Genomic DNA, 16,454 nt, shown 5'->3' with positions numbered 1-16,454 from the left:
TCGTATTAAAGTTATGGGTTAAAATTAAATTTAAATAACTCCTTTTAGACCGGCTATTTTTTCCAGCCGTGTCGGTTTTTCCATGTTTTTCAAATAGTTTAAACAAATAATTCTAATCCAAGGCAAACACTTCCCGTCAGAAATGCTTAGGCATTCACTTCCCCTGGCTCGTGGCAGCCTTAATTTAAACAAGTTTCAGGTTCCAAATACAGTTGCGCCAAGCGCTTAAAAGGCATGCAGATGCTTGGGGTAAACACAGCACTGGCGGCTCGGTGGCGGGTATTCACGCGTTCATCGGTATTTGGACGTTTTCTGCCGAGCCGCCATGTTGCTGTGTTACGTTTTGTCGTCTGCTACACGCTCCCTCAATTTCCGCTTTTTGACTGTAAGTGTGTAGAGAGCGCCCCTGGTGTCTGATGGACGCCAAAGCCACACCAGTAGGTGTCTTAGTGCTCGCTTAGGGCGAGACGTGGCGCTACTCTCTCACATGACCGGTCCGGTTTCCAGCACGCAACACTGCTTGCTGCAAAGTGTGGCTTGCGACCCCTCTCGCCCTCTGTTTTTTTTTTTGGGGGGTTGTGTTTGCTCCTTTTTTTTTCCCTTTACCGCTGATCGCTTGGTTAGATTGGCTCACTCGCCATTGCTATTAGAGCAAAAAAAAAAAAGAAAACATAGGGGGGGATAACAGGATTTAAACAGTTATGCACTGTTGGCTATTCACGCAGCCTACAATCATTTCTTTTCTTTCATGTCATTTATCGTTCATTCTTGGCTACGTTCGAATAGGCCCACCTTTTTTTTGTGTAAATGTATCAAACCGCCACGTAATGGCTACACTGCATAAAATAATTGCAGCTTAATGTTGCCCGTATCTGTTTTTTTTCCTACTTTAAGATATCAGGGCATAGAATTGCATCCACTCACGCGTCGCGGGGCGGAGCTAGGGGGTATACATACGCCAGGCATTTGCGGTGGCAGCCTCAGTCCTCTGTGTTTTGCCACACGCCGGAGTCGTCTGGACCGATGTGCGGCTGAAGCCTGCTGGTCATGCCCTGGGCCTGGTATCCGCTCCCGATGACGTGAGAGGCGGCAATTTTTATTTTTCTTTTTTCCCTCGTATTAAAGTTATGGGTTAAAATTAAATTTAAATAACTCCTTTTAGACCGGCTATTTTTTCCAGCCGTGTCGGTTTTTCCATGTTTTTCAAATAGTTTAAACAAATAATTCTAATCCAAGGCAAACACTTCCCGTCAGAAATGCTTAGGCATTCACTTCCCCTGGCTCGTGGCAGCCTTAATTTAAACAAGTTTCAGGTTCCAAATACAGTTGCGCCAAGCGCTTAAAAGGCATGCAGATGCTTGGGGTAAACACAGCACTGGCGGCTCGGTGGCGGGTATTCACGCGTTCATCGGTATTTGGACGTTTTCTGCCGAGCCGCCATGTTGCTGTGTTACGTTTTGTCGTCTGCTACACGCTCCCTCAATTTCCGCTTTTTGACTGTAAGTGTGTAGAGAGCGCCCCTGGTGTCTGATGGACGCCAAAGCCACACCAGTAGGTGTCTTAGTGCTCGCTTAGGGCGAGACGTGGCGCTACTCTCTCACATGACCGGTCCGGTTTCCAGCACGCAACACTGCTTGCTGCAAAGTGTGGCTTGCGACCCCTCTCGCCCTCTGTTTTTTTTTGGGGGGTTGTGTTTGCTCCTTTTTTTTTTCCCTTTACCGCTGATCGCTTGGTTAGATTGGCTCACTCGCCATTGCTATTAGAGCAAAAAAAAAAAAGAAAACATAGGGGGGGATAACAGGATTTAAACAGTTATGCACTGTTGGCTATTCACGCAGCCTACAATCATTTCTTTTCTTTCATGTCATTTATCGTTCATTCTTGGCTACGTTCGAATAGGCCCACCTTTTTTTTGTGTAAATGTATCAAACCGCCACGTAATGGCTACACTGCATAAAATAATTGCAGCTTAATGTTGCCCGTATCTGTTTTTTTTCCTACTTTAAGATATCAGGGCATAGAATTGCATCCACTCACGCGTCGCGGGGCGGAGCTAGGGGGTATACATACGCCAGGCATTTGCGGTGGCAGCCTCAGTCCTCTGTGTTTTGCCACACGCCGGAGTCGTCTGGACCGATGTGCGGCTGAAGCCTGCTGGTCATGCCCTGGGCCTGGTATCCGCTCCCGATGACGTGAGAGGCGGCAATTTTTATTTTTCTTTTTTCCCTCGTATTAAAGTTATGGGTTAAAATTAAATTTAAATAACTCCTTTTAGACCGGCTATTTTTTCCAGCCGTGTCGGTTTTTCCATGTTTTTCAAATAGTTTAAACAAATAATTCTAATCCAAGGCAAACACTTCCCGTCAGAAATGCTTAGGCATTCACTTCCCCTGGCTCGTGGCAGCCTTAATTTAAACAAGTTTCAGGTTCCAAATACAGTTGCGCCAAGCGCTTAAAAGGCATGCAGATGCTTGGGGTAAACACAGCACTGGCGGCTCGGTGGCGGGTATTCACGCGTTCATCGGTATTTGGACGTTTTCTGCCGAGCCGCCATGTTGCTGTGTTACGTTTTGTCGTCTGCTACACGCTCCCTCAATTTCCGCTTTTTGACTGTAAGTGTGTAGAGAGCGCCCCTGGTGTCTGATGGACGCCAAAGCCACACCAGTAGGTGTCTTAGTGCTCGCTTAGGGCGAGACGTGGCGCTACTCTCTCACATGACCGGTCCGGTTTCCAGCACGCAACACTGCTTGCTGCAAAGTGTGGCTTGCGACCCCTCTCGCCCTCTGTTTTTTTTTTGGGGGGGTTGTGTTTGCTCCTTTTTTTTTTCCCTTTACCGCTGATCGCTTGGTTAGATTGGCTCACTCGCCATTGCTATTAGAGCAAAAAAAAAAAGAAAACATAGGGGGGGATAACAGGATTTAAACAGTTATGCACTGTTGGCTATTCACGCAGCCTACAATCATTTCTTTTCTTTCATGTCATTTATCGTTCATTCTTGGCTACGTTCGAATAGGCCCACCTTTTTTTTGTGTAAATGTATCAAACCACCACGTAATGGCTACACTGCATAAAATAATTGCAGCTTAATGTTGCCCGTATCTGTTTTTTTTCCTACTTTAAGATATCAGGGCATAGAATTGCATCCACTCACGCGTCGCGGGGCGGAGCTAGGGGGTATACATACGCCAGGCATTTGCGGTGGCAGCCTCAGTCCTCTGTGTTTTGCCACACGCCGGAGTCGTCTGGACCGATGTGCGGCTGAAGCCTGCTGGTCATGCCCTGGGCCTGGTATCCGCTCCCGATGACGTGAGAGGCGGCAATTTTTATTTTTCTTTTTTCCCTCGTATTAAAGTTATGGGTTAAAATTAAATTTAAATAACTCCTTTTAGACCGGCTATTTTTTCCAGCCGTGTCGGTTTTTCCATGTTTTTCAAATAGTTTAAACAAATAATTCTAATCCAAGGCAAACACTTCCCGTCAGAAATGCTTAGGCATTCACTTCCCCTGGCTCGTGGCAGCCTTAATTTAAACAAGTTTCAGGTTCCAAATACAGTTGCGCCAAGCGCTTAAAAGGCATGCAGATGCTTGGGGTAAACACAGCACTGGCGGCTCGGTGGCGGGTATTCACGCGTTCATCGGTATTTGGACGTTTTCTGCCGAGCCGCCATGTTGCTGTGTTACGTTTTGTCGTCTGCTACACGCTCCCTCAATTTCCGCTTTTTGACTGTAAGTGTGTAGAGAGCGCCCCTGGTGTCTGATGGACGCCAAAGCCACACCAGTAGGTGTCTTAGTGCTCGCTTAGGGCGAGACGTGGCGCTACTCTCTCACATGACCGGTCCGGTTTCCAGCACGCAACACTGCTTGCTGCAAAGTGTGGCTTGCGACCCCTCTCGCCCTCTGTTTTTTTTTTGGGGGGTTGTGTTTGCTCCTTTTTTTTTCCCTTTACCGCTGATCGCTTGGTTAGATTGGCTCACTCGCCATTGCTATTAGAGCAAAAAAAAAAAAGAAAACATAGGGGGGGATAACAGGATTTAAACAGTTATGCACTGTTGGCTATTCACGCAGCCTACAATCATTTCTTTTCTTTCATGTCATTTATCGTTCATTCTTGGCTACGTTCGAATAGGCCCACCTTTTTTTTGTGTAAATGTATCAAACCGCCACGTAATGGCTACACTGCATAAAATAATTGCAGCTTAATGTTGCCCGTATCTGTTTTTTTTCCTACTTTAAGATATCAGGGCATAGAATTGCATCCACTCACGCGTCGCGGGGCGGAGCTAGGGGGTATACATACGCCAGGCATTTGCGGTGGCAGCCTCAGTCCTCTGTGTTTTGCCACACGCCGGAGTCGTCTGGACCGATGTGCGGCTGAAGCCTGCTGGTCATGCCCTGGGCCTGGTATCCGCTCCCGATGACGTGAGAGGCGGCAATTTTTATTTTTCTTTTTTCCCTCGTATTAAAGTTATGGGTTAAAATTAAATTTAAATAACTCCTTTTAGACCGGCTATTTTTTCCAGCCGTGTCGGTTTTTCCATGTTTTTCAAATAGTTTAAACAAATAATTCTAATCCAAGGCAAACACTTCCCGTCAGAAATGCTTAGGCATTCACTTCCCCTGGCTCGTGGCAGCCTTAATTTAAACAAGTTTCAGGTTCCAAATACAGTTGCGCCAAGCGCTTAAAAGGCATGCAGATGCTTGGGGTAAACACAGCACTGGCGGCTCGGTGGCGGGTATTCACGCGTTCATCGGTATTTGGACGTTTTCTGCCGAGCCGCCATGTTGCTGTGTTACGTTTTGTCGTCTGCTACACGCTCCCTCAATTTCCGCTTTTTGACTGTAAGTGTGTAGAGAGCGCCCCTGGTGTCTGATGGACGCCAAAGCCACACCAGTAGGTGTCTTAGTGCTCGCTTAGGGCGAGACGTGGCGCTACTCTCTCACATGACCGGTCCGGTTTCCAGCACGCAACACTGCTTGCTGCAAAGTGTGGCTTGCGACCCCTCTCGCCCTCTGTTTTTTTTTTTGGGGGGGTTGTGTTTGCTCCTTTTTTTTTCCCTTTACCGCTGATCGCTTGGTTAGATTGGCTCACTCGCCATTGCTATTAGAGCAAAAAAAAAAAGAAAACATAGGGGGGGATAACAGGATTTAAACAGTTATGCACTGTTGGCTATTCACGCAGCCTACAATCATTTCTTTTCTTTCATGTCATTTATCGTTCATTCTTGGCTACGTTCGAATAGGCCCACCTTTTTTTTGTGTAAATGTATCAAACCGCCACGTAATGGCTACACTGCATAAAATAATTGCAGCTTAATGTTGCCCGTATCTGTTTTTTTTCCTACTTTAAGATATCAGGGCATAGAATTGCATCCACTCACGCGTCGCGGGGCGGAGCTAGGGGGTATACATACGCCAGGCATTTGCGGTGGCAGCCTCAGTCCTCTGTGTTTTGCCACACGCCGGAGTCGTCTGGACCGATGTGCGGCTGAAGCCTGCTGGTCATGCCCTGGGCCTGGTATCCGCTCCCGATGACGTGAGAGGCGGCAATTTTTATTTTTCTTTTTTCCCTCGTATTAAAGTTATGGGTTAAAATTAAATTTAAATAACTCCTTTTAGACCGGCTATTTTTTCCAGCCGTGTCGGTTTTTCCATGTTTTTCAAATAGTTTAAACAAATAATTCTAATCAAAGGCAAACACTTCCCGTCAGAAATGCTTAGGCATTCACTTCCCCTGGCTCGTGGCAGCCTTAATTTAAACAAGTTTCAGGTTCCAAATACAGTTGCGCCAAGCGCTTAAAAGGCATGCAGATGCTTGGGGTAAACACAGCACTGGCGGCTCGGTGGCGGGTATTCACGCGTTCATCGGTATTTGGACGTTTTCTGCCGAGCCGCCATGTTGCTGTGTTACGTTTTGTCGTCTGCTACACGCTCCCTCAATTTCCGCTTTTTGACTGTAAGTGTGTAGAGAGCGCCCCTGGTGTCTGATGGACGCCAAAGCCACACCAGTAGGTGTCTTAGTGCTCGCTTAGGGCGAGACGTGGCGCTACTCTCTCACATGACCGGTCCGGTTTCCAGCACGCAACACTGCTTGCTGCAAAGTGTAGCTTGCGACCCCTCTCGCCCTCTGTTTTTTTTTTGGGGGGGTTGTGTTTGCTCCTTTTTTTTTTCCCTTTACCGCTGATCGCTTGGTTAGATTGGCTCACTCGCCATTGCTATTAGAGCAAAAAAAGAAAACATAGGGGGGGATAACAGGATTTAAACAGTTATGCACTGTTGGCTATTCACGCAGCCTACAATCATTTCTTTTCTTTCATGTCATTTATCGTTCATTCTTGGCTACGTTCGAATAGGCCCACCTTTTTTTTGTGTAAATGTATCAAACCGCCACGTAATGGCTACACTGCATAAAATAATTGCAGCTTAATGTTGCCCGTATCTGTTTTTTTTCCTACTTTAAGATATCAGGGCATAGAATTGCATCCACTCACGCGTCGCGGGGCGGAGCTAGGGGGTATACATACGCCAGGCATTTGCGGTGGCAGCCTCAGTCCTCTGTGTTTTGCCACACGCCGGAGTCGTCTGGACCGATGTGCGGCTGAAGCCTGCTGGTCATGCCCTGGGCCTGGTATCCGCTCCCGATGACGTGAGAGGCGGCAATTTTTATTTTTCTTTTTTCCCTCGTATTAAAGTTATGGGTTAAAATTAAATTTAAATAACTCCTTTTAGACCGGCTATTTTTTCCAGCCGTGTCGGTTTTTCCATGTTTTTCAAATAGTTTAAACAAATAATTCTAATCCAAGGCAAACACTTCCCGTCAGAAATGCTTAGGCATTCACTTCCCCTGGCTCGTGGCAGCCTTAATTTAAACAAGTTTCAGGTTCCAAATACAGTTGCGCCAAGCGCTTAAAAGGCATGCAGATGCTTGGGGTAAACACAGCACTGGCGGCTCGGTGGCGGGTATTCACGCGTTCATCGGTATTTGGACGTTTTCTGCCGAGCCGCCATGTTGCTGTGTTACGTTTTGTCGTCTGCTACACGCTCCCTCAATTTCCGCTTTTTGACTGTAAGTGTGTAGAGAGCGCCCCTGGTGTCTGATGGACGCCAAAGCCACACCAGTAGGTGTCTTAGTGCTCGCTTAGGGCGAGACGTGGCGCTACTCTCTCACATGACCGGTCCGGTTTCCAGCACGCAACACTGCTTGCTGCAAAGTGTGGCTTGCGACCCCTCTCGCCCTCTGTTTTTTTTTTTGGGGGGTTGTGTTTGCTCCTTTTTTTTTCCCTTTACCGCTGATCGCTTGGTTAGATTGGCTCACTCGCCATTGCTATTAGAGCAAAAAAAAAAAGAAAACATAGGGGGGGATAACAGGATTTAAACAGTTATGCACTGTTGGCTATTCACGCAGCCTACAATCATTTCTTTTCTTTCATGTCATTTATCGTTCATTCTTGGCTACGTTCGAATAGGCCCACCTTTTTTTTGTGTAAATGTATCAAACCGCCACGTAATGGCTACACTGCATAAAATAATTGCAGCTTAATGTTGCCCGTATCTGTTTTTTTTCCTACTTTAAGATATCAGGGCATAGAATTGCATCCACTCACGCGTCGCGGGGCGGAGCTAGGGGGTATACATACGCCAGGCATTTGCGGTGGCAGCCTCAGTCCTCTGTGTTTTGCCACACGCCGGAGTCGTCTGGACCGATGTGCGGCTGAAGCCTGCTGGTCATGCCCTGGGCCTGGTATCCGCTCCCGATGACGTGAGAGGCGGCAATTTTTATTTTTCTTTTTTCCCTCGTATTAAAGTTATGGGTTAAAATTAAATTTAAATAACTCCTTTTAGACCGGCTATTTTTTCCAGCCGTGTCGGTTTTTCCATGTTTTTCAAATAGTTTAAACAAATAATTCTAATCCAAGGCAAACACTTCCCGTCAGAAATGCTTAGGCATTCACTTCCCCTGGCTCGTGGCAGCCTTAATTTAAACAAGTTTCAGGTTCCAAATACAGTTGCGCCAAGCGCTTAAAAGGCATGCAGATGCTTGGGGTAAACACAGCACTGGCGGCTCGGTGGCGGGTATTCACGCGTTCATCGGTATTTGGACGTTTTCTGCCGAGCCGCCATGTTGCTGTGTTACGTTTTGTCGTCTGCTACACGCTCCCTCAATTTCCGCTTTTTGACTGTAAGTGTGTAGAGAGCGCCCCTGGTGTCTGATGGACGCCAAAGCCACACCAGTAGGTGTCTTAGTGCTCGCTTAGGGCGAGACGTGGCGCTACTCTCTCACATGACCGGTCCGGTTTCCAGCACGCAACACTGCTTGCTGCAAAGTGTGGCTTGCGACCCCTCTCGCCCTCTGTTTTTTTTTTTGGGGGGTTGTGTTTGCTCCTTTTTTTTTCCCTTTACCGCTGATCGCTTGGTTAGATTGGCTCACTCGCCATTGCTATTAGAGCAAAAAAAAAAAAAGAAAACATAGGGGGGGATAACAGGATTTAAACAGTTATGCACTGTTGGCTATTCACGCAGCCTACAATCATTTCTTTTCTTTCATGTCATTTATCGTTCATTCTTGGCTACGTTCGAATAGGCCCACCTTTTTTTTGTGTAAATGTATCAAACCGCCACGTAATGGCTACACTGCATAAAATAATTGCAGCTTAATGTTGCCCGTATCTGTTTTTTTTCCTACTTTAAGATATCAGGGCATAGAATTGCATCCACTCACGCGTCGCGGGGCGGAGCTAGGGGGTATACATACGCCAGGCATTTGCGGTGGCAGCCTCAGTCCTCTGTGTTTTGCCACACGCCGGAGTCGTCTGGACCGATGTGCGGCTGAAGCCTGCTGGTCATGCCCTGGGCCTGGTATCCGCTCCCGATGACGTGAGAGGCGGCAATTTTTATTTTTCTTTTTTCCCTCGTATTAAAGTTATGGGTTAAAATTAAATTTAAATAACTCCTTTTAGACCGGCTATTTTTTCCAGCCGTGTCGGTTTTTCCATGTTTTTCAAATAGTTTAAACAAATAATTCTAATCCAAGGCAAACACTTCCCGTCAGAAATGCTTAGGCATTCACTTCCCCTGGCTCGTGGCAGCCTTAATTTAAACAAGTTTCAGGTTCCAAATACAGTTGCGCCAAGCGCTTAAAAGGCATGCAGATGCTTGGGGTAAACACAGCACTGGCGGCTCGGTGGCGGGTATTCACGCGTTCATCGGTATTTGGACGTTTTCTGCCGAGCCGCCATGTTGCTGTGTTACGTTTTGTCGTCTGCTACACGCTCCCTCAATTTCCGCTTTTTGACTGTAAGTGTGTAGAGAGCGCCCCTGGTGTCTGATGGACGCCAAAGCCACACCAGTAGGTGTCTTAGTGCTCGCTTAGGGCGAGACGTGGCGCTACTCTCTCACATGACCGGTCCGGTTTCCAGCACGCAACACTGCTTGCTGCAAAGTGTGGCTTGCGACCCCTCTCGCCCTCTGTTTTTTTTTTGGGGGGGTTGTGTTTGCTCCTTTTTTTTTTCCCTTTACCGCTGATCGCTTGGTTAGATTGGCTCACTCGCCATTGCTATTAGAGCAAAAAAAAAAAAGAAAACATAGGGGGGGATAACAGGATTTAAACAGTTATGCACTGTTGGCTATTCACGCAGCCTACAATCATTTCTTTTCTTTCATGTCATTTATCGTTCATTCTTGGCTACGTTCGAATAGGCCCACCTTTTTTTTGTGTAAATGTATCAAACCGCCACGTAATGGCTACACTGCATAAAATAATTGCAGCTTAATGTTGCCCGTATCTGTTTTTTTTCCTACTTTAAGATATCAGGGCATAGAATTGCATCCACTCACGCGTCGCGGGGCGGAGCTAGGGGGTATACATACGCCAGGCATTTGCGGTGGCAGCCTCAGTCCTCTGTGTTTTGCCACACGCCGGAGTCGTCTGGACCGATGTGCGGCTGAAGCCTGCTGGTCATGCCCTGGGCCTGGTATCCGCTCCCGATGACGTGAGAGGCGGCAATTTTTATTTTTCTTTTTTCCCTCGTATTAAAGTTATGGGTTAAAATTAAATTTAAATAACTCCTTTTAGACCGGCTATTTTTTCCAGCCGTGTCGGTTTTTCCATGTTTTTCAAATAGTTTAAACAAATAATTCTAATCCAAGGCAAACACTTCCCGTCAGAAATGCTTAGGCATTCACTTCCCCTGGCTCGTGGCAGCCTTAATTTAAACAAGTTTCAGGTTCCAAATACAGTTGCGCCAAGCGCTTAAAAGGCATGCAGATGCTTGGGGTAAACACAGCACTGGCGGCTCGGTGGCGGGTATTCACGCGTTCATCGGTATTTGGACGTTTTCTGCCGAGCCGCCATGTTGCTGTGTTACGTTTTGTCGTCTGCTACACGCTCCCTCAATTTCCGCTTTTTGACTGTAAGTGTGTAGAGAGCGCCGCTGGTGTCTGATGGACGCCAAAGCCACACCAGTAGGTGTCTTAGTGCTCGCTTAGGGCGAGACGTGGCGCTACTCTCTCACATGACCGGTCCGGTTTCCAGCACGCAACACTGCTTGCTGCAAAGTGTGGCTTGCGACCCCTCTCGCCCTCTGTTTTTTTTTGGGGGGGGTTGTGTTTGCTCCTTTTTTTTTTCCCTTTACCGCTGATCGCTTGGTTAGATTGGCTCACTCGCCATTGCTATTAGAGCAAAAAAAAAAGAAAACATAGGGGGGGATAACAGGATTTAAACAGTTATGCACTGTTGGCTATTCACGCAGCCTACAATCATTTCTTTTCTTTCATGTCATTTATCGTTCATTCTTGGCTACGTTCGAATAGGCCCACCTTTTTTTTGTGTAAATGTATCAAACCGCCACGTAATGGCTACACTGCATAAAATAATTGCAGCTTAATGTTGCCCGTATCTGTTTTTTTTCCTACTTTAAGATATCAGGGCATAGAATTGCATCCACTCACGCGTCGCGGGGCGGAGCTAGGGGGTATACATACGCCAGGCATTTGCGGTGGCAGCCTCAGTCCTCTGTGTTTTGCCACACGCCGGAGTCGTCTGGACCGATGTGCGGCTGAAGCCTGCTGGTCATGCCCTGGGCCTGGTATCCGCTCCCGATGACGTGAGAGGCGGCAATTTTTATTTTTCTTTTTCCCTCGTATTAAAGTTATGGGTTAAAATTAAATTTAAATAACTCCTTTTAGACCGGCTATTTTTTCCAGCCGTGTCGGTTTTTCCATGTTTTTCAAATAGTTTAAACAAATAATTCTAATCCAAGGCAAACACTTCCCGTCAGAAATGCTTAGGCATTCACTTCCCCTGGCTCGTGGCAGCCTTAATTTAAACAAGTTTCAGGTTCCAAATACAGTTGCGCCAAGCGCTTAAAAGGCATGCAGATGCTTGGGGTAAACACAGCACTGGCGGCTCGGTGGCGGGTATTCACGCGTTCATCGGTATTTGGACGTTTTCTGCCGAGCCGCCATGTTGCTGTGTTACGTTTTGTCGTCTGCTACACGCTCCCTCAATTTCCGCTTTTTGACTGTAAGTGTGCAGAGAGCGCCCCTGGTGTCTGATGGACGCCAAAGCCACACCAGTAGGTGTCTTAGTGCTCGCTTAGGGCGAGACGTGGCGCTACTCTCTCACATGACCGGTCCGGTTTCCAGCACGCAACACTGCTTGCTGCAAAGTGTAGCTTGCGACCCCTCTCGCCCTCTGTTTTTTTTTTGGGGGGGTTGTGTTTGCTCCTTTTTTTTCCCTTTACCGCTGATCGCTTGGTTAGATTGGCTCACTCGCCATTGCTATTAGAGCAAAAAAAAAAAGAAAACATAGGGGGGGATAACAGGATTTAAACAGTTATGCACTGTTGGCTATTCACGCAGCCTACAATCATTTCTTTTCTTTCATGTCATTTATCGTTCATTCTTGGCTACGTTCGAATAGGCCCACCTTTTTTTTGTGTAAATGTATCAAACCGCCACGTAATGGCTACACTGCATAAAATAATTGCAGCTTAATGTTGCCCGTATCTGTTTTTTTTCCTACTTTAAGATATCAGGGCATAGAATTGCATCCACTCACGCGTCGCGGGGCGGAGCTAGGGGGTATACATACGCCAGGCATTTGCGGTGGCAGCCTCAGTCCTCTGTGTTTTGCCACACGCCGGAGTCGTCTGGACCGATGTGCGGCTGAAGCCTGCTGGTCATGCCCTGGGCCTGGTATCCGCTCCCGATGACGTGAGAGGCGGCAATTTTTATTTTTCTTTTTTCCCTCGTATTAAAGTTATGGGTTAAAATTAAATTTAAATAACTCCTTTTAGACCGGCTATTTTTTCCAGCCGTGTCGGTTTTTCCATGTTTTTCAAATAGTTTAAACAAATAATTCTAATCCAAGGCAAACACTTCCCGTCAGAAATGCTTAGGCATTCACTTCCCCTGGCTCGTGGCAGCCTTAATTTAAACAAGTTTCAGATTCCAAATACAGTTGCGCCAAGCGCTTAAAAGGCATGCAGATGCTTGGGGTAAACACAGCACTGGCGGCTCGGTGGCGGGTATTCACGCGTTCATCGGTATTTGGACGTTTTCTGCCGAGCCGCCATGTTGCTGTGTTACGTTTTGTCGTCTGCTACACGCTCCCTCAATTTCCGCTTTTTGACTGTAAGTGTGTAGAGAGCGCCCCTGGTGTCTGATGGACGCCAAAGCCACACCAGTAGGTGTCTTAGTGCTCGCTTAGGGCGAGACGTGGCGCTACTCTCTCACATGACCGGTCCGGTTTCCAGCACGCAACACTGCTTGCTGCAAAGTGTGGCTTGCGACCCCTCTCGCCCTCTGTTTTTTTTTTGGGGGGTTGTGTTTGCTCCTTTTTTTTTTCCCTTTACCGCTGATCGCTTGGTTAGATTGGCTCACTCGCCATTGCTATTAGAGCAAAAAAAAAAAAGAAAACATAGGGGGGGATAACAGGATTTAAACAGTTATGCACTGTTGGCTATTCACGCAGCCTACAATCATTTCTTTTCTTTCATGTCATTTATCGTTCATTCTTGGCTACGTTCGAATAGGCCCACCTTTTTTTTGTGTAAATGTATCAAACCGCCACGTAATGGCTACACTGCATAAAATAATTGCAGCTTAATGTTGCCCGTATCTGTTTTTTTTCCTACTTTAAGATATCAGGGCATAGAATTGCATCCACTCACGCGTCGCGGGGCGGAGCTAGGGGGTATACATACGCCAGGCATTTGCGGTGGCAGCCTCAGTCCTCTGTGTTTTGCCACACGCCGGAGTCGTCTGGACCGATGTGCGGCTGAAGCCTGCTGGTCATGCCCTGGGCCTGGTATCCGCTCCCGATGACGTGAGAGGCGGCAATTTTTATTTTTCTTTTTTCCCTCGTATTAAAGTTATGGGTTAAAATTAAATTTAAATAACTCCTTTTAGACCGGCTATTTTTTCCAGCCGTGTCGGTTTTTCCATGTTTTTCAAATAGTTTAAACAAATAATTCTAATCCAAGGCAAACACTTCCCGTCAGAAATGCTTAGGCATTCACTTCCCCTGGCTCGTGGCAGCCTTAATTTAAACAAGTTTCAGGTTCCAAATACAGTTGCGCCAAGCGCTTAAAAGGCATGCAGATGCTTGGGGTAAACACAGCACTGGCGGCTCGGTGGCGGGTATTCACGCGTTCATCGGTATTTGGACGTTTTCTGCCGAGCCGCCATGTTGCTGTGTTACGTTTTGTCGTCTGCTACACGCTCCCTCAATTTCCGCTTTTTGACTGTAAGTGTGTAGAGAGCGCCCCTGGTGTCTGATGGACGCCAAAGCCACACCAGTAGGTGTCTTAGTGCTCGCTTAGGGCGAGACGTGGCGCTACTCTCTCACATGACCGGTCCGGTTTCCAGCACGCAACACTGCTTGCTGCAAAGTGTGGCTTGCGACCCCTCTCGCCCTCTGTTTTTTTTTTGGGGGGTTGTGTTTGCTCCTTTTTTTTTCCCTTTACCGCTGATCGCTTGGTTAGATTGGCTCACTCGCCATTGCTATTAGAGCAAAAAAAAAAAAAGAAAACATAGGGGGGGATAACAGGATTTAAACAGTTATGCACTGTTGGCTATTCACGCAGCCTACAATCATTTCTTTTCTTTCATGTCATTTATCGTTCATTCTTGGCTACGTTCGAATAGGCCCACCTTTTTTTTGTGTAAATGTATCAAACCGCCACGTAATGGCTACACTGCATAAAATAATTGCAGCTTAATGTTGCCCGTATCTGTTTTTTTTCCTACTTTAAGATATCAGGGCATAGAATTGCATCCACTCACGCGTCGCGGGGCGGAGCTAGGGGGTATACATACGCCAGGCATTTGCGGTGGCAGCCTCAGTCCTCTGTGTTTTGCCACACGCCGGAGTCGTCTGGACCGATGTGCGGCTGAAGCCTGCTGGTCATGCCCTGGGCCTGGTATCCGCTCCCGATGACGTGAGAGGCGGCAATTTTTATTTTTCTTTTTTCCCTCGTATTAAAGTTATGGGTTAAAATTAAATTTAAATAACTCCTTTTAGACCGGCTATTTTTTCCAGCCGTGTCGGTTTTTCCATGTTTTTCAAATAGTTTAAACAAATAATTCTAATCCAAGGCAAACACTTCCCGTCAGAAATGCTTAGGCATTCACTTCCCCTGGCTCGTGGCAGCCTTAATTTAAACAAGTTTCAGGTTCCAAATACAGTTGCGCCAAGCGCTTAAAAGGCATGCAGATGCTTGGGGTAAACACAGCACTGGCGGCTCGGTGGCGGGTATTCACGCGTTCATCGGTATTTGGACGTTTTCTGCCGAGCCGCCATGTTGCTGTGTTACGTTTTGTCGTCTGCTACACGCTCCCTCAATTTCCGCTTTTTGACTGTAAGTGTGTAGAGAGCGCCCCTGGTGTCTGATGGACGCCAAAGCCACACCAGTAGGTGTCTTAGTGCTCGCTTAGGGCGAGACGTGGCGCTACTCTCTCACATGACCGGTCCGGTTTCCAGCACGCAACACTGCTTGCTGCAAAGTGTGGCTTGCGACCCCTCTCGCCCTCTGTTTTTTTTTGGGGGGGGTTGTGTTTGCTCCTTTTTTTTTTCCCTTTACCGCTGATCGCTTGGTTAGATTGGCTCACTCGCCATTGCTATTAGAGCAAAAAAAAAAGAAAACATAGGGGGGGATAACAGGATTTAAACAGTTATGCACTGTTGGCTATTCACGCAGCCTACAATCATTTCTTTTCTTTCATGTCATTTATCGTTCATTCTTGGCTACGTTCGAATAGGCCCACCTTTTTTTTGTGTAAATGTATCAAACCGCCACGTAATGGCTACACTGCATAAAATAATTGCAGCTTAATGTTGCCCGTATCTGTTTTTTTTCCTACTTTAAGATATCAGAGCATAGAATTGCATCCACTCACGCGTCGCGGGGCGGAGCTAGGGGGTATACATACGCCAGGCATTTGCGGTGGCAGCCTCAGTCCTCTGTGTTTTGCCACACGCCGGAGTCGTCTGGACCGATGTGCGGCTGAAGCCTGCTGGTCATGCCCTGGGCCTGGTATCCGCTCCCGATGACGTGAGAGGCGGCAATTTTTATTTTTCTTTTTTCCCTCGTATTAAAGTTATGGGTTAAAATTAAATTTAAATAACTCCTTTTAGACCGGCTATTTTTTCCAGCCGTGTCGGTTTTTCCATGTTTTTCAAATAGTTTAAACAAATAATTCTAATCCAAGGCAAACACTTCCCGTCAGAAATGCTTAGGCATTCACTTCCCCTGGCTCGTGGCAGCCTTAATTTAAACAAGTTTCAGGTTCCAAATACAGTTGCGCCAAGCGCTTAAAAGGCATGCAGATGCTTGGGGTAAACACAGCACTGGCGGCTCGGTGGCGGGTATTCACGCGTTCATCGGTATTTGGACGTTTTCTGCCGAGCCGCCATGTTGCTGTGTTACGTTTTGTCGTCTGCTACACGCTCCCTCAATTTCCGCTTTTTGACTGTAAGTGTGTAGAGAGCGCCCCTGGTGTCTGATGGACGCCAAAGCCACACCAGTAGGTGTCTTAGTGCTCGCTTAGGGCGAGACGTGGCGCTACTCTCTCACATGACCGGTCCGGTTTCCAGCACGCAACACTGCTTGCTGCAAAGTGTAGCTTGCGACCCCTCTCGCCCTCTGTTTTTTTTGGGGGGGGGTTGTGTTTGCTCCTTTTTTTTTCCCTTTACCGCTGATCGCTTGGTTAGATTGGCTCACTCGCCATTGCTATTAGAGCAAAAAAAAAAAGAAAACATAGGGGGGGATAACAGGATTTAAACAGTTATGCACTGTTGGCTATTCACGCAGCCTACAATCATTTCTTTTCTTTCATGTCATTTATCGTTCACAGTTTCCTTTAAAACGTCCCCAGTCAAAAGAAAAAACAATTTGAAAGTACTGCCGACACATAGCTTTAACCAACTAGGCTACCATTTTCACGTTCATTTTGAG

The sequence above is a fragment of the Dermacentor albipictus genome, unplaced genomic scaffold (assembly GCF_038994185.2).
Source record: "Dermacentor albipictus isolate Rhodes 1998 colony unplaced genomic scaffold, USDA_Dalb.pri_finalv2 scaffold_91, whole genome shotgun sequence".
NCBI classification, from domain to species: Eukaryota; Metazoa; Arthropoda; class Arachnida; order Ixodida; family Ixodidae; genus Dermacentor; species Dermacentor albipictus.
The sequence above is the reverse complement of the archived record's forward strand: the minus strand, read 5'-3'. Positions refer to the sequence as shown.